This window comes from Drosophila subpulchrella, chromosome 3L (genome assembly GCF_014743375.2).
Source record: "Drosophila subpulchrella strain 33 F10 #4 breed RU33 chromosome 3L, RU_Dsub_v1.1 Primary Assembly, whole genome shotgun sequence".
NCBI classification, from domain to species: Eukaryota; Metazoa; Arthropoda; class Insecta; order Diptera; family Drosophilidae; genus Drosophila; species Drosophila subpulchrella.
The window spans coordinates 26,082,567-26,104,444 of NC_050612.1; the positions used below are offsets into that span (position 1 = coordinate 26,082,567).

Here is a 21,878-nt window from a genome sequence, read left to right on the forward strand (position 1 = left end):
AAGATCATTGAGAAATTGTGAAATGACTTAGGTAGAAAACATTTACTATCATTTGGAGAGGCCAAGGAAGCCAATCAAGAACTAAGCAGGAGTATAAAATAGATTTATAGATTCGGATGGGTAGAAAGAATGCCATAGATTGATGGTCAATTAGAGAGATACATAAATAAGAGGATGCATTAGAGAGATAGACAGCTGGAAAGAGTAAAACTCTATTATCCATTTTCGCAAGCTGCAAACTCAATCATCGTCAACGTGGCCACATTCTGGCCCTCTTCCCCCGCGGATCACCCAACTTTTTTTTAACTCTTGTTCGACTGTGGCACAGATAATTTGCCATCAGCAGCGCCAAATGTAATCCGCCATATAACCGTCTAACGGTAACTCAAAGCCAACATAAATATGCGCAAAGCCAGCAACAACAAACACAATCAGCCGTACAAACAGTTGGCCATGTGTTGTTGCCGGATTCGTTGTTGTTTTCGTTAACAGCTTCTACAATTTTTCATCCAAGTGCAGCAGCAACAATAACGGTGCACTGGGAGAAATATTTCAATTTTATTTTAATATATGCTTAATATATAGGCCAAAACACTTGTAAAAACCTTCAAAATATTGTAAAAATTGGAAAAACTAACAATATTTTTTTCAAAAATCTTGTAAAAGTCTTTAAAATATCTTAAAAATTGGAGAAAAAATTTATATTCGTATAAAAAATTGGTCAGTAAAAAATATTAATACACTTTATAATTTATAAATAATTTATATCCGAAATCTCCAAAAACTATCTTGATCATGTTATAAATTATTGAACAATACTTTTCTTATTATACTTTTTTCCCAGTGTAAGGGGGTACGAAAAAGTGGTGGGTAGGGGTGTTTTTTGAGGAGCCAAGCGATGCCAGGCAAACAAACAACTTCATGGGCGACGTGCAAAAATTCAATTGCTACAACGTCGACGTTTGTTGTATGGTTGTTGTTTCGCTGCTGTTGTTGTCAGCAGCAAATCACTGGCAAAATGCTCCCAGCCTCAACCTCAACTTGAGCCCCACTGCATCTCAGTTCCCACTCTCTCGGAGATCTTCATGATCTTCCCCCATCACCGTCCCGTTCCCCAGCTATATGGTATACATATCTCTCGGCGAGTCTCGAGTTTTATGCATTTGTCAGGCCACACTTCGGCCTGCGTCGTCATCAAAAATAAAATATAAGAAAAAAGCGCAAAAAATGTCAGTCAGTCAACGGCAGTTTGGTACTCCCCACTCGCTTCTCAAGACCCCGGGAAGCTACTCTCCAAGCGCTTTCTTCCGTCACATTTGTCTGTTTTTCCATGCCCAAGACTCGGCCAGTGCCTGCTTTCTGACAAGAGCTGAAATGTATCTTTCACCAAGTCACAGCCAGCTAGAGATGACAGCGTGACTGAAGATCTATCTTTATTGATAAAGATCTCAGAAAAAGTTGTTATGCCAAGTCAAAGAGACCTCATAATCTTGTATCAGTACTTAAAAAAAACATTATAATATCAGTTAACCATATCGAAAACAAGTTCTGTGGCATAATATACTTATAAGTATCTTATTATTATCTGTTTTATCAAGGAACTTAAGAAATGGTAATTAAAACTACTATTAAAAAGAACTACTTATAAAACTTATAATATTTAGAAAGACTGGCTCATCTCTGCATCAATATATCGATTACGGACAATCTCCTGTACTTATTCCCTCGTCCTATTAGTTGGCTAATATGATAATAGTCCGTACATGTGTCTAAGCCAAGGTTCAGACATCTCCTGAGAAAGCTGGTCCCCGATCTCAAGCCCCGTTCTCGATGCACTGGCCAGGCCGAACTGTATAACCCCCAGATCCCCACCATTTTCCACCACCCCACCCAATCCCCATCCCCATCCTTGTTCTCACTGTGATGGAAAACCATTTTCTCTACAACTCCAATCGACGCTCCACTTTTTTGTGCTTTTTTCCTACGCCGTTGTTTTGGTTTTATGCTTCTTTTTTTTCCGTTGTTGTGTGTAGCTAACATTTTTTATGCTCCAACTCCAACTAAACAATCAACTTTTCAAACTGTTTTTTCTTTCGCTGCCCCTCTATTTTTCTCTGGCTATTGCTTTTCCTATTTGCTGTTGGCTGCACTTTTTGACGGCTTTTATTGTTTGCCAATTTCTGGCCCCCGAGACCAGCGAAGCATTCCATCCTCGTACACCATACACTATACACTATACCATACCATTCCGCGACGCACTCTTTGCCTCTAATCCAGCACTCACCACTGGCTTCCCTCCTGCTCTCAATTGGTTGGGGTACACGGGGAGAAAAGTATAGTCAACATCTATATTTTATTTTATTTAAATAATATATATATAGTTTTTACTGATATTCTTGACACGATGGGTTTCGTTTTTTTGTTGTTATAACACCACTATGAACAATATTTAATATAATATATTGAATATTAAGCTCAAATAGAAACCAACGTAATAGATACTAAGTATAAATGTGCTCTATAGTTCTTAAGACTAGGAACTGTGATGTACGTCAATATAAACTCTAAAAAATGTTCAACTTTGGACAAATATATGGGTATTGGTTCCGTTGGTATTAGATTTGTAATATTATTAATATCAAATTGATCATCATAAATAAAGGTCAATGGTTTACATTTATTTAAATATCTATTTATATTTTATTTTAATATATTTCTTAATTTCTCTTGAGTTTCTTTCAGTGCACTCCCTCCTCCTGGATCACCCCTTTCACCTCCTCTTGGCAGCGCATCCATTGTAAATCCGCTAGGCAGTTGAGGAAGCGTTTTGTTCGGCTTGTTTGCCGATCGAAGAAGGTTCGCTGACAGACGGAGAAAGAGCGAGAAAGAGGGTATTACCAGGGGTTTTCTTCCCAGATGGAAATTGGGGAGAGTAAAGGGGTTTTCTAAGGCGCTCTCCTCGTTACTCGTTTGCCTGCACTTTTCTCCGATCCCCTTCTATTTATTATTGCCCAAGCATTTGACTTATTCTCACTGATCTCCAGCTCCAGAGCAGAGAAATGGTGGGAAAGAGACGGAGGGACTGGGAGAAAGAGTCTCGCTCTGCTTGCAAATCGAATTGGTTTGACTTGGATCGGCTGGCTCGATTTAGATGGCATGTCTGGGCATTTGTTGACGTAAATTGGCATTAACCTTCTCGCTGACCTCCTTCCGCACTGCACATTTAAAAGTTTGCCGGCTAGGGAAAGGCAAGATTTGGCTGCAGTAATTTATTGATTTTTTATGGGATAGTTCTACTTTTAAAGAATAAATCTCGAGATTTTTATAGTCAAGTTATGTTGCTACGAGATTCGCCAAGGTGCTGTAATGTTAGGTTTAAAGGTCATGGTAGATGTGGTTTCAGTCAATAACATTTTTTTGCTGTTTGTCTTTTGAAGATATGGAAAATTTGAAAGCTTTCAGGTACAAATACACCTAAAAGCCTCTCTTTTTGAGCACAAAGGCTCAAGCTGCCAAAGTTTAGTATCCATTTTTCTGCAAGTCTTGAGAATACAGATGGGCATACGACAGGCATTTAGTCCATTAGCGGATTTAGAAGGCCTAGTAACACCGTCCTTATCTAGGATCAGCAAAGTCTTACAGAAGGCCTATATTGATGTAAACGAATGGGTTTCCGAGGCAGCAGCTGTAACAGGTACTCTTGCCTTGTAAAATGACTTACTTTTTCTTACAACGTACCATTTAATCCGCAGCTGTAAAAAGAAAATTCACTCCTATGTGAATTAATTGTGAAGACCAGCCGGTGTTTGAGTTCAATGCCGATCATCCGTTCGCTTATGTCATTTGCGACAAAAAAACCACTTACTTTCGGGGGCAGTTTGCAAGCCCAAATTAATAAAGTAAAAGTTTTCTTACATTTGTTAAGTAATTTTCAATAAAAAAGTAATTTTAAAAAGTTATACAAATTGGGACATAGGCGAAAAGGGTATATTTTATTCCTTGTATCTTTATCTTTCTTGTTTAATTTTTAAACTATACAAACATGTTTTCTTATTCAATCTTGATAGACAGTTTATGGGTGAATCTTTCCATAATGACAATTGTTTGTTTATCTTTTCACTAAATAAAATACATATTTACCATAAAAATCATGTCTGCAATGATTTTTAAGACTGGTTTCCAAACCAATCCCATTACGCAATAGATTTCAAAGTCTTAACACAATCGGTTTCGGATGATCTAATTGCCTTGTCGGAAGCTCTTTGACCTTTAACATTCCGCCTGAGTACAGAAATCGTTTGCCTTTTGCGTTCGTTTATTTTGTCCGCTGGTCGTTTATTAATTAGCGAGTGTCGAAAATATGCAAATCAAACATTTCTTGTACATTTCAAGGTGTGGAGACAATGAGACAAAGTCTCGTGAGAAATCGAGAAATAGAAAATTATAACGCGTCTTAACGCGAAGAGGAGAAACAAAGAAGAAGCAGCGAAAAAAAGATGAAAACAAAAAGTATTTACAGTTAGTTGATTGTGCCCATTTCATTTTGTTAGCTTTTAGATGGTTACCAGTCCAAACCGACCGTCCTCCCCCTTTTTTCTCTGTATTACCTCTGAAAAACAGACAAAAGAAGCCAACGAACGCAATGTCTCCCAGCGGGGAGAAGAAAGAAAGGGCCCAGAAGAGGAAGCTGGCGGGGCGGGAGAATCACTGGCAGTTGGAGAAATAGTAGTCGAGAAGATGTGAGAGAAGAACGCGGGTGGGGCCACCGGACAAACAAACGAATTATGAACCAATTTACAAATTACCAAAGCCCCCAGAAGAAAACTCAGACAATGGGGGAAGGGTAAGGAGTACAGTGAACCACAGAAAGACAGACATTCAGTCTGGCAGTCTGTTTCGGTCTGGGATGATGATGCTGCCTGTCCTCAAGGAGAGATTAGGTCCACGCCCCCTACTTCTAGGCAGAAGCCATTGACCAAGTAACGAGTTTCAAGACCTGATTCGGAATTAGCCAATCCACTTGCCATGGATTACAGAACTTATTTCCGTTCAGAAAGCTGGGTAAAAGTAGTGATTATTAAAAAAATTTGTTAATAATATTATTAAGCCAATAGCTTTTGACCACATCAGTTTTTACAGTTTAGAGAAATTTTGTTACTTAAGTATTAATGTACAATTTTACATAATATTTCAAAACCTTAATAAAGGGCGTCAAGTTACACAATAATATCTTTAAGGCTGAGTAATACATCATAATTTAATTAAGATGTATCTTAAAGTTTAAGAACAAAAACTTTTATTATATTAGAAATACAAGCATCATGTTTAAAAAAAATACAATGCCACATACAAAGTACTTGCTCAGAAACGGATTTATACTATATATTGATTTTACAACCTTTATTGAATCACATAAATTCAACTCATTTAAATTTGCCATTAATCTTGTGACCCTTTCTCTAACTGAATACAGAACTTTTCTCTCCGGTCATTAGCGAGATATTCCTTGCCGCTTTAAGGAACCCCTTTCGCCAAAATATCCATTGCCTCGTTCCTCATTATTATTTAGCCGATTTGCTCATTTTGCTTCCTTGCTTCTCTTTTTTTTGTTCAAACTCAAACTCAGTTTATTTGCCTGCGCCTGTCGTCTCGTACACTTGGCAGATACGAAGATACAAAGATACATACCCATGGACGGCTCAGCATAAGTGAATATATCTTCTGAGCGGCGGGTTCTTGGAAATTGCGGTCCGCCAGCTGCTTCCCAACCCTTCCGCATCTCCTCGCTTTTTCTCTGTCTGTTCACCTCGCGAATTCAATTAAAATGCCGCTCTCCAAGTTCTTGCTCGAATCTTTGGTCTTTCTTGCGGCTTAGTGTGTTGAACCCGGACGATGCTCCACATCTGGGGTACCCAAAACCAAAGTGTTATTAATTTGTGAAAGTTCTGCCTTGCCACGCCCCCAAATCGCATGAGAACAAAACAAACACCTGCCGAAAGTATCTTTGAGATACTCGTACACAATGATTCAAGTGCCGCAAATCGAACAGTATGCCACATTTGAATTACAAAACGATTTGTGTGCGAAAATCAAATTCGATCTTGTCGCATTAATTACGTTAATTTGCTCACGCTCACGCTTCTCGTTATCCAGCAATTAGCATTTTATTGGCCACCGAATCGTTTCGGTTATCGGCCAAGGATATCTTGGAACGATTCTGGTTCGAGTGACAGTTCCATAGCTTGACTCAGCTAAAATTTCGTCATCTTATCTAGCACTACCCGCTGATAAGATTGTGCCGAAAATGATTCAACACTTTTTGAAAGCCTTGAGCGTTGCATAAATCGAAACTTGTTTCCCTTTCGCAGTTTTCAATTTCGGATTTAATAATCTTCCTAGAGAGAGAGAGGCTGAAATTAATTTGCCAAAAAACAGAAAAACAAATAGCCCGGCTCCAGCCAACAAAAGATACAAATAGTTGCAGCCGGAGATACACAGATACAAGACATATGCGTGTGTGTTTGTGTGTGGTTGTTGCTGCTGCTCATTGCGCAGTTAATTTGTTCAAGCGCTCAATGCGTCAATACCATTTGACTTTCACTTATTTGCCCCACTCGCCACTGCAGACACCCGAATCTGAACAATGGAGGAGGAGGAGGCACAGATACAGATATATATATACATTAGATACGGATACAACCAACGATAGAGGGCGAAGCGTTGCCAGGAAGCTGATTATGCAATCTCCAGGGGACGGGGGAAATGTCAAAAGGTACTCAATCGAACTGGTGTTAAAGAGGGAATTTTAGGAATTACAAAACATATTTTTGTATATTTTTCTCTTTAAGATAGGACACAAAACTTTTCTGTATTTTATATAATTTTTCCTTAACTTTAATCTGGATAAAATGGTAAATGAATTTCTCTTAACACAGCCATCTTTAATACGAGTTCAGAAATTGCTAATTTCTAAAACAACTCCTAAAAAGTTTTATATATTTTTCAAAAATATAGTTTATAAATAAAAGATTTAAGATTTTGATAATATATTAAAAATATACATTTTTAATAATAAATTACCCTTAATAAATTCCAGACTCTACCATAACTCAACCAGATGATTTCCAAGAAAAATGTAATTCCTTAGCTTTCCCCTACAAAAAAAGTGAGTAGCGTTCTTGCTTTGGGATAATGACCTCAGATTGATACTGTCACTTTCAGTTGTAGGATTTTCACCCACCACTTCGGTCATAGGAAAATACATATGCTCCCGGACATTTTCTTGACTCATAAGTGATTCATTCTATGCGTTAGCCCCTCTTGGTATTTTTCCCCTCATTTTCCCCACGTCAAGAAAAGATACAGATACAACAACTATCTGTGAGATACGATTTCCAATGGGTCGCAGTTGTTGCTGTTGCTGTTTTTGTTATTATTGTCTGGCGCGAGCAATTGATGTTGTAACATGGCTACCACGAGTGCAACATCCCCCCGGCCCCCTTGGCCACCCTCGGCACTCCCCCAATCTGAAAATGTGTGACATAATCTGTGCAGACTTGGATGTTGTTGCTGCTTTTTGGGGCTGTTGCTGCTGCTGCTGCTGCGGCTGCTGCAGTCTCACTCATTCAATAAGTCAGTCAGAGTCCAAGACGCCGGCGAGTTCAATGAACCGGCGAACGAACACCACCGCTGGCTTTTGTGTAAAAACAAAAACCAAGCACCGCCAACAAACAAAAAGAAAAAAACTTAAATATTTTTTGCTGCCTTTTTGGTCGAATATGTTACAAATTTTGTGTTTCTCTCTTTCGACTCAAAAGTTTGTTAGTTTTGCCCGGTCCGCTCGTTGGCAGGCCACTCTGTGAAATCACTTACTGGTTTTTATGCGACCAACAACCAAACAACCACAGTGACAACAACAACAACCAAAACAGGAGACAACAACACGAGCAACCGCCTTATGAACAACTGTAAATTTGTTGGCCGCACGTTATTCATTTAGCAGCTTCGCACCTTTTTTTCGGAATAATCCTCCACTTAAGGTAACAACATCAGCTCGATCACATATTGCTCAAAAAAGTAGAAAATATTTTAATTTAATAATGGTGTACATCATATTTGGACCAGCAAATACTGGAAGTCTTTTTGTGGGAGTCTAGAAAAATATTAAATATTTTATAATTCGGTTTTTGGCACTTGCTTAAAACACTTTAATAAGTTTCCAATAGAAATGCTATTTACTTAAAGATATTCAATGTTTTTAAATGGTTGTAACCACCAAAGTTTTCTAGAAGTGTGGAATTAAATCTTAAAAAATATATAAATAAGATTAATAAAGATAATTCGAGGTAGAACATTTTTATAACACATGGTTTCAACAAATAAATAAGCATTGAAGATATAAAATATTTTTGAAGTGCAAATGAATTGAAAGACCTAAACAATTAAATATTGTTTTAGATGAAAGCAATTAACGACGATATTCACATGAAGTTATACAAATTGTTTGCTTCAAAAACACTTCATCAAATAAAATGCATTACCTCACATATTTAACAGTAATTTTCCATAAAAGATTCTCGCACTACCAAAACACTTTATCGACAACCTTGCCTTTGTTTGCCTTATTGTTAAGTATTTTTTCATATTTCTTTGCTATTTACCGACTCGCTGCGATTTCTGCCCAATGAAACAGCATTGAGACGTCACCCGATCACTCTCGAGTCTTGGGGACCTTATTGACTATATAAACTATGCGCAGTGCGCACATAGAGATATTTCTATAATTACTAAACAAATGCCAATGTCAGGCCAATGCAACAACTGCAGCCACTGGTGGCAACAATCACTCGGGGGTATTACAACAGCAAACAATCATAATTATATGGCAGTCTTGGGCCGATCTCAGTTCAGCTGGGTTTAGCTGAGTGGAGCCGACTTGGGTGGACTTGAGTCGGTTTAAAGCGGTTACCCCCGGCCGTTTCGCCCCTTCACACTTTTGCTTATTTGTGGAAAGAAAACCTAATGCAAGACGATCTACGACCGCAGTCGCGGAAGATTGAAAAACATTTCGTAAAATAATTGTTGAGAAATTTGTATGGCCAAGAGAGCAATTACGAGGCGAACCAGACCAGCCCGAAAGCCCACGACTTCCCCAGCCAGCCAGCTGGCTGCCGTACCGCTTCCATATCGCCCCCTCTCCACTCCAGCGCCCCTACGCCCTTGTGTCGCCCCCTCTTAGCGCTCAAGCTCACACCATGGGCCGCTTAATGACCCTATTTTAATTTCAAGCATCGCTTGTCCATCGCACTTTGCGGAATTTACATTATACGCATACATATTTCTCAGTCGCTTATTTCGGTTTTCTTTTCTTGTTTTTTTGTAGCTTTTGAAAAGCCGCCCTGGAAATAAAGAACAGTGGACTGGAATATATTTTATAAATAAGTTTACTTACTATATTACTTGGGAATATACAAATTTGAAACTATTCTAGAGTCGTTTTAAATACTATAACATTTTCAAAATGTAGTTTTCTATATAAAATATTTTAAGACATTTTTAAAAACCATTTCTTATAAATACAAATGTTTATTATATAATGTATAGATATAAAAAAAAATGTCCTATGGAAATATATTAGAACAATCATCCATAGCAAACATCATAGGTTTACTCGAGAGGTTTTAAAATGATCCTGAAGTATTACAATTATTTTTACAATTTGTATCTCTAATCATTTTATCCTTAATCCTTTACCAAATGAAATATGTTCTTAAAATTATGTCTTTTTTTGTTTTTAGCCCAGTTTTTTATTCGTAACTCCCCCAGATTTTTGAACCACTGTTGTCGGTGAAGAAGCGACGAAGCAGAGTTGACTTTTGGACGCTAATATGACGACGATCTTGGCCTTTGGGCGAGGCGGCCATCAACAGCAGCAACAACAGCATTATCAACAACGCTAAAAACAATGAGAGCAACAACAACAGTAACAAGACCTAAGGAAGCCAGAAAAAAATATTTAAGACAATGGAAATTCATTTCATTCGCTGGGACTGAGACAGACTTCTTGGCCAAAGGCAAGGTCTCTCCGGTGGGATCCCCGTTTTTCCCCCTATTCCCCGATTTTCAACCTTGCTCACCTCACCCTCTGAGAAATTAGCTGCTTCAGTTATTATTATTATTGTAGCTGTAGCTGATGTTGTTGCTGCTGCCTTCCGACTGGGCAGACGTTTTATATATCTATATAAGTGATCGTCGTAGCTGGCACTTCATGTTTGCCTTTCAACTTGTCTGTCTTCTCTTCTCCAGCTACTTTTTTTTTCTGTTTTTGCATCCGCTTCCGCAACAACAATTATTGTATTAGCAACAACAACAGACATTTTGTTACCCAAGAGATTTTATTTTTTTTTTACGCGCCCCCTCCGCAGCAAAGTTTGACCTCAAAAATGAAAAGTTGAAATGGAAAATATTTAATCTAATGTGAAAATCGCTGGAGCGTCATCAGCTTTGCCCCCCGCTGTTCACCTTTTGGAACTGATAATGACGACACGACAACTTTTCGTTGGGAGTGAGAAATTGTATCACTCGCCGATTGTTCTCCACTTTAAAGACTCCCGCCCCCTCGCTTAGGTAATTATATGAATTCAGAACTTTGTTGGGAAGTTTTATGGTTTGTCAGAACTTTTTGTGTTTCGGCGTTACTGCCATAAATCAGAAAAATCTCATAAAAGTATCAAGAATGTGACAGTTTTGTTGCTGATTTTTGATTACTCATACGCATAAATATTTATTTGCAATGATGATTATCGGATTTGATTCTCCGAAAGAGGGAGACGGATAGAAGCACCCAAACAAAGATCGATGCTCAGTCACATGATATTGCTACATAAAACAAAATTTCTAGTAAATGAAAACTAATCTGGGAAAGAATGTTCTCTTTCTGTAATATCATAAAATATTTTTCTAGTTTGATTATATTTGTAATTCAATTTTTTGAATTTTAAAATTTAATTATAATATACCATATCAAAATATAAATAATTTCTATGCCTTGCTAGAAATATTTAAGTACCATAAAACATATTTGTATTTATTTTTTTCAGTGCATGTCACTAGTGCATCATCTTCCCTCTCTCTCTTACTCAGCGATCACTGCACCCGCACATGCACTGCCCTGAATTGTTCGTGATTATTATCATGCCGTTTTAAGCTTTGCCTGATCATCGCCATCCAGTGCACATTTGAGTGATTTACAAAACTGGGTGGGAAAAAAGGGGGAATCGTAGTTCTGAGAGGTTGAGGTGGGGCCTTGCCTCTTGCGCAATTTTAATAAATATTTACATTGGTTTCAAACCAATTTGCGCAATTTGTGCAGCTGCCTGAGAAGATCAAACTCGTTGAAAAAGCGGTTGTATTGAGTTGCAGAAATTAATAAGCGAGGTTCTCTTGAACTAAAATTCCTATTCTTAAGATACGTAATTTATTTAATTTGTGTCTTAAAGACTTTATGTTCTTTATATTTATTAATGCCAGTTTATTTAATTTCTTTACACATACTAAGTGTATGTATATCTATTTTTAATACTTTTTTTAAAGAGTCTAACATTTTTTATAACTTTTATATCGGCACCCTGCGAGCAAAAAGCATTGCTGTCACTTGGCGTGCGCTGCTCATTTGCCAAACAATTTATGACAAACAATTGCAATGAGTAAATCCGAAAAGGTGTGGGGGAGGGGTTCTTAATGGGCTGCCTGGGAGTCAGAACATCTATTAAAAGTTGCTTGGCTGCTATCAGTTTGAGCTAACTAAGGCCAAACTTGGCTCAGAGACAATGCACACGTGTGACATGAATGACTTCATGTCACCCACTACCCCCTAACCTTATTCATGTGACAAACAGATGTGCGATTAGCAGATAAGTTTTCATTTTCGCCCCTCACTTCCATTCGAAATATATCCCAAAATGGCAGACTGATGGATATCCCCATTGATATCTTCAGCCAGAGACACAAAGAGAGCAGTTCCAAAAGGGGGGGATCCAGGGGATGATCTCCTCTATTTTTATCAATGGCCTGCCATCATTGGCCATAACCAAAATTGGAACAATCAAGGCATTGGCCCAGCAACAGATGCCGGGCAACAACAGCAGCGAAAATAGTCTGGAATGCGACTAAATTTAGGCAGAGACAAAGATCTGTTCTGGAAAATAGGGAAGGCTACACAGGAAAAAATCGAAAAACCATTTTTAGTTCTAATATCAATTTTATTCAATCGGATATTCAGAAATTAAGATATTTTCCCACCACAAGAACTTGTAATATTACAATTTCGCAAAGTATTCTTGAGTATTAGTGTAAAATGAAAACATTTGTTTATAAAATGTAAATATGTTGATATTGATATTATAAATTACACAACTTATCTATTTTATTTTTGGTTAATATTTAACAATTTCTTAAATTCTGTTTTACTTTTCTGTGTATTGTGTAAAAACTGAGATGAGGGACATGCACTTACACATGTTCCAGACGAACTCAGAGGGCGAGCTCTCGACATCGACTTCTCCTCGTTCCGAGTGTGCGTATTAATAAAAGAAAGTGCAATGAATTCCCAAATATGTTAAATTGTCTACCAAACAAAGGAACCCAAAGGAGGGGATGGTGATATAGGGGGAAAATGGGTGGCGGGGCCCCAGTAACATGTGTGCAACAGATACTGAATGCGATTCAGGGAGTCTCGGTCTGACTTTCCCCTCTTTTCCTGATCCCCCGATTTTCCTAGGCCCTTTCCCGAAGAAGTCTGCTCTGGTGTTGGATCGTAATTAAAATTGAAGTGGAGGCACTAAATTTAACAGCCCTCAATGAAAAGGAGGATCAGAAGTGTAAATTAAAGATCGTCTGGAAGCAAAAATATAATAATTAATTAATTAATAAAGAATCCATCTGTTCATTAGATTTTGAAGTCGAAAAAGTTTATTAAGTAGTGACCATCTTTCAGAAATTATACTTTGGTAGATTTTAGTACAAACAATCATTTTTGGGATCGGTACAATTAAAACCAATGTTATTAATAGGATTATTCTAGATTTAAGGTATTTTAAAGTAAATATGCCTGCGGTCCTGTTAGCTATGGTGTATTCCCCACCTGCAAAGCAACCTGTCCTTTTATTACCATCATACCGTCTTCTAAGCATTACTTATTCCTTTGTTCCCTTATTTTAATCCGTGTTTCGGACTCATTTGCCGAAAACAAACTTTCCCATTCATGTCTATCAACTGTATACACACATTATGCGATATGCCACGCCCATCCACAGCCCATTACATGGCCCATCATGCAATTAGTGGTACCAAACCCCCCCCCTAGACAACCCGCCCCTCTTAGTTAACCGCTCTTCACGAACTTCCTTGCGGCTGCCACATATGAGTAAATATAAGTGAATTCGAGTGCGAGTTTCTGGTAGCGGAGCACAAAGCAAACTTCAAGCCAAGGATGGACATGGGATAGGAAATGACTGAGGGAAATGGGGAATACCCTAGCCGGACCAAAGAAAAAGTAAAAACTCAAATGAAAAATCATACAAAAGGCGCATAAATTAGCAATGGTCTGTAATTCCAAAAAGGGTCGACGTCGACCGTCTCGCAAAGTGGCAGGGAAAATTTTCATAAATATTTTTTCTACAGAGAGAGCATTGGTCTACAAAAAAAAAGGGGAGTTGGGCCTGGCAGTTACAGTCGGCGTGCCTGCGACGCATTCATTAGTTTAATATTAAAATAGTCATCATGAAGTGGTAGCTAAAAGTCCGAAACAATGTGCAGCAACAAGGCAGGAAAAGAAGTATCAGCAAGTACTAAGGGCCAAGATTTATGAACTGCAGTCAAAGAGCCTAAGTAATATACAGCACAGGTCAAAGTGATAGCAAAAACGCCCAAACGTCTTGTAAATTTTCTACTTCAAAAAATAGACGAGTAAAAAAATCTATTTTAAATGGTTTTATTACATTTTTTTTTTATTTGTATGTAAAGAATCTTAGTTTTAACTAATTATTTTATTATTTTGAACGCAACTGTGAATATCTATATGAGCTATCTCCTGCTGTGTGTGTGTCTTGAAGACGTCCCAAAGTCGCCGTTCGTGGGGCATCCCCTTAAAATCCCCTTCGTCTACGATTTTCTCGCCCTAGGGGGATCATTGAACTGTTTACGAATGTAGTCAGCCACTCGTCTCTGCACTCAGATTCAGATTGAGATTCAAACTCGCACTCACTATATACTCTATGTACATACTGACATAGTGGATGTGTGTAGGTGCTAGGGCGGGTTCTGTTGAGTCCGAGATAAGTATTGTAATATGCCGCCATATCGTCCATGCATATTTATGAACTTCGCAGCAACGGTTGCGAATGACCTTGAAGCACTCGAGGGCATAAGATAAATGCGAAAAAGTTCCCAGGTTACTAGATGATTGGATAAATAGCTCGAAAAACTACTAATGATGTCTATGGCAGTGTGTTCAAGCAATTTGAAAGAATAGTTTTTGTGGATAAAAATATATATATTCGAACTATTCAAGAAATAAAAACATCATATCATATTGTTTTTATCCTCGTTACTAGTAGAGTGAGAAGGTATATTGTATTTGTCTAAAGTAAGTTTCCGAACGTCTATATTTATTTTTGATCAGGATCATTAGCAGAGTTGATCTAGCCATGTCCGCTTTCCCACATTTTTAAACATTTTCTATAGTTACGTGCCAATAACCATACCCCTCAAATTGTTAATTTGATCAATGAAAATACACACTCGCTACTATTTTATAGTAGTTTAACTATTTTATGTTTGTATAGTAACTTAACTATTACGCTTAACTATTCCCCTTTATTGTCTATTGTTCATGTTTACTCTTCCTATTCTATCATCGCTACTCTAAGTCAACACAAATCAGTTGTCAGCCATCAAAACACCGGTGGATTCCCCCTTCTCATAATTATTCAAATTTGCATTTTAAGAAACAATTAAACCGAGAAAAGTAGGAAGCAAAAGAACCCCTGTTCAGGCCAAAACAAAACGAGACAAGCTCCACTCAACGCAACCATTTCAATGTGACAGATCAATTGTCTGGGCCCCCGGGAGGTAACCGAAGAGGAAACCTTCCCTTTGGGTATATCTTTCTGGCTCCTTTGGTCTCTTTCTCTATAGGAATTACCCAGACAACGCGTCAAATCTTCGGCTTGACTCTTGGCTTTTTTGCCTTAACCCACAGCCCAGTCAACACTTTTCCACCGAACATTCCGTTTGGGTTCCATTTTTTTTTTTCGCCTGCCCAGTTTCTTTTTCTTGCTCCAGTGAATCTTTGCTGTCTCGATTTGGTCTTGGTCTTGTACTTGGTTTTCTTTTACCTTGCTTTTCACCTGTCCGTCGTGTGGAAATCATGTGAAAACATGTGGCCGCCAGTCAAGCAGTCAGCCAGTCCAGTCACTCACTCATCCACTCATTCACTCATTCAGTTAGCCAAGTTTCATCTGGAGCCGCTGCAACAATGGGGATCAACAAATTAAAGTAATTTCCTACCGCAACGTTTCCACCAGCTTACACTTTCTGAAAGGTTAAGTTCGAATTTTTAACCACTTTGAATTGGCTCTTTGAATCTCTTTGGTTTTTCTTTGAAGAGGGTATTGCAAAATATGATACATTGGTTTTCTTTTAAGTTTCCACACTCGATGCCGGTTGATTTTCCTCGGATTTCGCAATGCGTTAATTGGAGCTTTTCATATGCCAAGTGCATGGCCATCGGCTGAGCTAGGCAACTACCAAATTACAAGACAAAAACATTCAAGTTGAGACGTCGACTCGTTTCGATGACTCGTTAAAAATTATATGTTTACCATCCTATATGCATTTTGCTATAAAATTTTGTTGAACTTTTGAGTGGCAGACTTTAACAGATTATAAAAAATACTCCGAATCATTTAGGCAATTTCTAAAATTCTTTTTTATAACAGATATTTTGATATATAGTGTATAGTGTATACCAAAATTGGTTTCATATTTATTTAAAATTTTCTTACTCCTTTGATTTAATCTTATAAACATTTTTTTGTTTTTTTTTGCAGCAAAAGAATTCTTACATAAATTCTAAAAATAAAAAACGTTATTCAATCATTACAAGATTTGATTTGCATAGTTCTTTCAGCACCCTGCCAGGCCATCCAATCCGTAAACTATTCTCGAGGCCCCGCGGTGTCGTCATCACAGCGTCATCTCTGCCACGTAAATGGTGTCAATCTCACGAGCCGTTGGAAATTAATAAAGCGAGTCAACGGCGGTGGCAGCGTCATCTGTATCCGATAGATACATTGGCTCATAAGCATAAATAATGCGATCGCAGTGGAAAATCTAGCTGTGACTGTGCCGCAGCCTTTTCATTTATGCGTCAGCCAATCGAGGGGGGCGGCATGGAGGAGGGGGCGTGGCCGGAGCGGAGCTTTGACTGACATTTATCGCCAGCTTCAATTGTTGCTGCTGCTGCTGCTGCTGCTGCCCGGCAAAGAGTTGCAACATACTTTGTTTTTCTTTTCTGTTTTTTAGAGTTTTTTGTTTTATTTTTTTTTGTCGGTTTTGGTTTTCGTCTTTTCGATTTTGTGTTTTGTATTTCGTACTTTTGGTGGCGACGGCGACGGCGACGAGGCTCAACGTTTTGGAAAATTTAGCACAAGGTTGCCACAAAGCAGCCAGCAAAATGAGCAATTGTGGCAACACAGTCGAAGCTAAAATCACTGTGGATGCCCGTTCACGTAGTAACGAAGCCCTCTGGAAGTGTACGGAAGGCGATTACAATACTACTAAAAAATATATTGTGCTATATATAAATATAACATTACAAATATTTGTAAAGAAAATGTAAAATTTGTCACGCTGTAAGTGAAAACACCTGTACCTTACATACCTTGATGCAACAAAAAATCATGTATCAGTAAATAAGATAGGGGTGATTTTTTATAACTACTATTTATTACATGTTAGCACACATACCAGTTTTTCAGTTTGATAAAAGCAAACCACGCTTTTAAGTTTTTTCAAAATATAACCTACCCAAAAAATCTCATAGGGTCTAAATTAAGTGTATTTTGAAGTCAGAGGTATGACGCAGTTTAGTAGGTATATTTATTTTAGATACTGTACCAAGCGTAAAGATTTCCTAGAGCTAAAATAAATCATCTATATTAAGTATTTAAAAAAAGAAGTTAAAAATATTTTTAATACTTTTTAAATTTGGATGTCAGAGGTGCGATCGTCACTGGTTTTCTAACCTTCTGAGAGGTTTTTTGCTGGATTGAAATTGAAGCTGCGAAACGCCAATGCACCAAAGTTGTTGCATTCAAATCGCTGTAGTAGTTGTTGCCCAAAATCGTAAATAAATAAATACTTAATTATGTTGTTTTGGTCGCACCGCTTTTGGGACGCCGAAGAACTGGAAGTCGCGGCAAGGAGAAACACATTGCGCATACGCCATGTTCAACAACACGATCAGCACTCGGGGCGGTGAGGTGAGAATCGAGACCTTTTCTCAGCCAGTCACTCTGGACAGGAGTCAAACACTTGTTGCCAATTAATCAGGCACTTGAATAGTTGAGCTAAGACCTGTCGTAATCATTGCGTATACGACTAGATGGCTAGAAGGGGGTAATTTAGGTGTCTTGGAATTTAAAGTAAAGTCCCACAGGAAAAAGTAGCACCAATCACCTGCAGAATAGCTTGCTAAAAGGAAAAGATTGTGAAATTCTAAAAAATATAATAATTATGGAGAACAACTAAATGAGGATAATAATTTTTGTATTGCTTAAAGTGTCATGTGTAATTTACAATCAAGGCTTCTGGATCAAAAGTAGATATGATTGCTTAAAAAAAGGAGTAATAAAATCTTTAAAAAAAACATGGATACTACACTGAATGAAATTCAAAATAGGGCGGAAAACGGAGAGTTTATGAATAATATATACCGAAGTATTTTAAAATGAATTTTGTTCTGTTTAACTATAAGAACGTAATGCCATAGAGATCTCTTATGTACTTGTTCTTACAAAACCCCACTTAATCTGCCATCTAGAATACGATGAGCAACACTTTCGGTTGCCAAACGCCATTGAAACGACTCAGCGGAGTGTGGTGAGCATCCTCAGATCCACATCCACTGACAGCTGCTTACGGCTTACTGATGCTGCTGCAACTCCACCTACAGTCAAGATGCGGATTTCCAGGGGTGGGGAGAAGGTGGAAGGGGGGAAGGGCAGCAGCATCCGCTGTTACTTCAGAACAAAATGCAAAAACAAATGCAATGGGAGTGAAGCCAACGACCGCAAACGTGCAGCGACAACAACAAAGGCAGCGCTCCAAAAAATGCAGCAGCCAAACAAACCACTCGACTGGGATCGGAATTCGCTTCCTCCCCCTCAAAGCTCCGCCCCTGCCCACCCCTCGACTGTCACGAACCGGAAGTAAAAACGTGCCAACAGAAGATGCGAATTGCTGCTGATGCCTTTGCTGCTGCTGCTGCTGCTGCTGCGGTGTTGCTGCTGCGATGTTGCTGCTGCGATGTTGCTACTTTGCCACTGCTGATGTTGCTGCATCTGCATCTGCGGCGCTCGCGAAAGCAGGAAAGCAGCAGCAAGTGCCAGTCGCACAGTTCTCTGCATTCTCTTGGGGATTAAGGGATGGGGTGCACTGAGAAAAAGGGGATACAATTAATTATTGCATTCACACCAAACATTTAAATAAAATACTTTTATATTTCTATAAAAAATATTTCTTTAATATAATGAAAGGGTTTTATCAAGACTTCATAAACTATAAGTGGTATAAATAATAGATAACGATAATCATATAAATGTTTTTATTTTAAGAACTTAAAACTAGTATACCATTGTAAATCTAACTTAAGCGTAAATGTGGGCAGAAATCTAACGTCCTTCTGGGCTCATCGATAAAAATATAATATAATAGTATAATTAATCTCAATAAAGAAACATATAAAAATTAATATGTAACGCAACTTTGAAAACCATTAGAATTATAGGAAATTAAAAATTTTGTAATGGAAAAAAGTTCTATTGTACTTTAATTTTAGTTTGTGAATCGAAAAATTAAAAAATCATTTAAGAGATCATATAAGAGATCATATATTTAAAGTTATGCTCAATTGAAAATCATTTTTATTTCTTTTTTGGGCTAATATATATTACTATTACTATTACTATTACTATTGTACATTTTTTCCAGTGCACTGCCTCTCTTCTCAGAACAAAGTTTGGCACACAAAGAACTTTCAAGTCGTCGTTGCACTTCCCCTCCAACTAAATCTAAATCCGAAACCGGGAAGAGAGCGCAGCAATTTCCAAGCATCATCACTTGCCACTTGTCTCCCCGTTGCCCCCTCTTCACCACAGATTCTGCACTTTTTCCTCCGCTGTTCGCCTGTTACAATTTTAAGCTATTTTTATTGAAAATGAGCGATATTCTCGGCCCGAGAAAGAGCGCCAGAGATGCCGAGAAGCTGAGTTGATGAAACTGTGTTAAGTGCATACTTTGGGTTTTCACGATAGAGTAGCAAAACCCCGCTCCCGAAATCCCCTCAGGAAACTTCATTCTTGAAGTTGGTTTCAGGATGGCTTCATTGTCACTGAGCTGGGCAGAGAGAACTTTACTCCCGAAGAAAACTCAACAAATTTGAATGATTCCCCCCATCAGATATACGGACGCAGGCACATAGTCTCCTTTGTATATATACTTATATTCCCAGAGTGCAATCTTCAAGACCCCACATTTTCCCGGTTTGCGCCCCTCTCTCACTCTGTGTCGTGATTTTCTTTTTTTCAAACAAAAACTGCGCTTATTACGCCAGCCCCGATGCATTAGAAGCTTCTCTTCAGAACTGCAGAGGGGAGAAAATTGGGGAAAGGGGCCGTTGCTTTTTAAGCTGCTCACACTCAACCCAGCGAAACTCAGTTCGCACACACAGCTGCCAAGTGGCCGAGACTAAAAACCGAGCACCGAAACAGCAACAGAGAAACAGATATGGGGACGGAGGCACTGGGGCCCTATGTTCTGTCAGTGGATTTATATACAGTGGATACTAGGTAGAGTGCATCATCTCGAAGGAAAAGTTATGAAAAACATTTATTATATTAGTGTTGATAGGGTTCTAAAAATTTAAGACTTATCAGTTTTATAGAAACACAAAATTAAACATCCTATCTATATCTTAAAAAGTTCTAACACTTCCGTGAAAGTTTAAGCTTTAACTTTATTTACTTTCTAAAAATCTAAGACCTATCAGCTTTATAGAAACTTAATACTTACACAAAATTATACATCCTTAAAATATCTTAAATAATTCTAACAATTCCGTGAAAGTTTAAGCTTTAACTTTATTTACTATTTAAATTTAAGACTTATCAGTTTTACAGAAACTTAATACTTACACAAAAAAATAAATACTTAAAATATTTTAAATAATTCATACACTTCCGTGACAGTTTAAACTTTCACCTTATTTACTATCTTACAATAACTTAAAAGGTACAAAGAAATTTTTAGAAAATTTAGAAAATTTGAAAAAATATATACTGGCATTATATACCAAATTTTAATAAATTTATGTTTTAAATTATGCTTTTAGTAAACGTTAATAAATTTTTTAAATAATTAAAAAATCTATTCTTAATATAATAATAATTCCTTTCACATATAATATTAAAGTACAATTTAAATCAGGGAAGAATAAAAACTCTTTTTTTAAGGCTATAAACCAGACATTTTTGACCATATTTACTCATAGTTACCTTAGAATCCCCCTGATTCCTGGTTCTGCTCAAGGTGTTTTCCCTGTAAGAGCTTCTGCTTCAGCTGCTGTTTCTGTGACTGCATCTCGCCTCATTTCGATTCATTTGCGCTTGTCTCTGAGCTGACTTCCCCTTCTCGTTCCGGAGTCCCCTGAATCTCAGCCTGGACTTCCTTTAACTAAAGTGTGTGTGTGTGAGTTTGGGTTTCCCTGTGGCTTTTGTGCTCCTCAATTTCCAGTTTTCGCACATCTCGCCCCGTGCGAGAACCGAGAACCGAGAACCGAGAACCCAAATCGGAGAACCCAGAACTGAGAACGGAGCAACGAGAGAACCCGAGAGCTGCGTTTCCAGCTAAAATATATATAGACGAAACGCCTCCAATCAAATACGTACCCCCCAATTTCTGTGAGTGGAGCGAGCTGCTGGCCGTTTCTGAACGCCTGTTCTCAAACGACTCAAACTGAGAGAGAGATAAAAGCATGCTGTGCAAGATGATGCTTCTGTGTTGATAAGGCCCCCCGATTGTCGCAGTGTGTGTCTGTGGAAATTGAGCACAATTCCTATACGCACCAAGTATCTCATGGATAGCCCGCCACCTACTTATGTACTTTGGGATTCATCCGTAGGCTGAGATTGAGATTGAAGCCGGGGTACTAGGCATGGCAAAAGAAAAATACTTCTTTGAGTGAATTATGAAGTTGTCTCTGGCCATTACGTGGGTGGTGGCTTTCCTTCAGTCCCCAAACCCACCATCCCGACCCTCCGCTCCTTAAGTCTCGATTTATTGTTGTACTTAAAACAGAGCCACTTCCCTGCTAGACCCCTCTTAAAATGGGGAAAAAAAAAGACAGAAACAGAAATAGACGACTTTGTATGACGAAGAAAGAGTTTTCATCATCGGGAAATGCACCGAAACCGTTAGCTGGATCATAAAATAGAGATGAAAAGCTTCGAAATGCTTTTCTGTCGTAGCTGTAAATGCAACTGACACACAAAGACTGAAAGACGCACCGCGATCACGAGCTGAAAATGGTTGTGGCTGTG

General features: G+C 38.2%; 1 long non-coding RNA gene across 1 annotated transcript; it reads left to right on the forward strand.

The window, feature by feature from the left end:
• Positions 1–597: 597 nt before the first annotated feature.
• On the forward strand, positions 598–3,955 carry LOC119554723. The gene is made up of 2 exons (XR_005219834.1): positions 598–3,694; positions 3,753–3,955. It is a non-coding gene; the product is annotated as an uncharacterized LOC119554723 (long non-coding RNA).
• Positions 3,956–21,878: the final 17,923 nt, after the last annotated feature.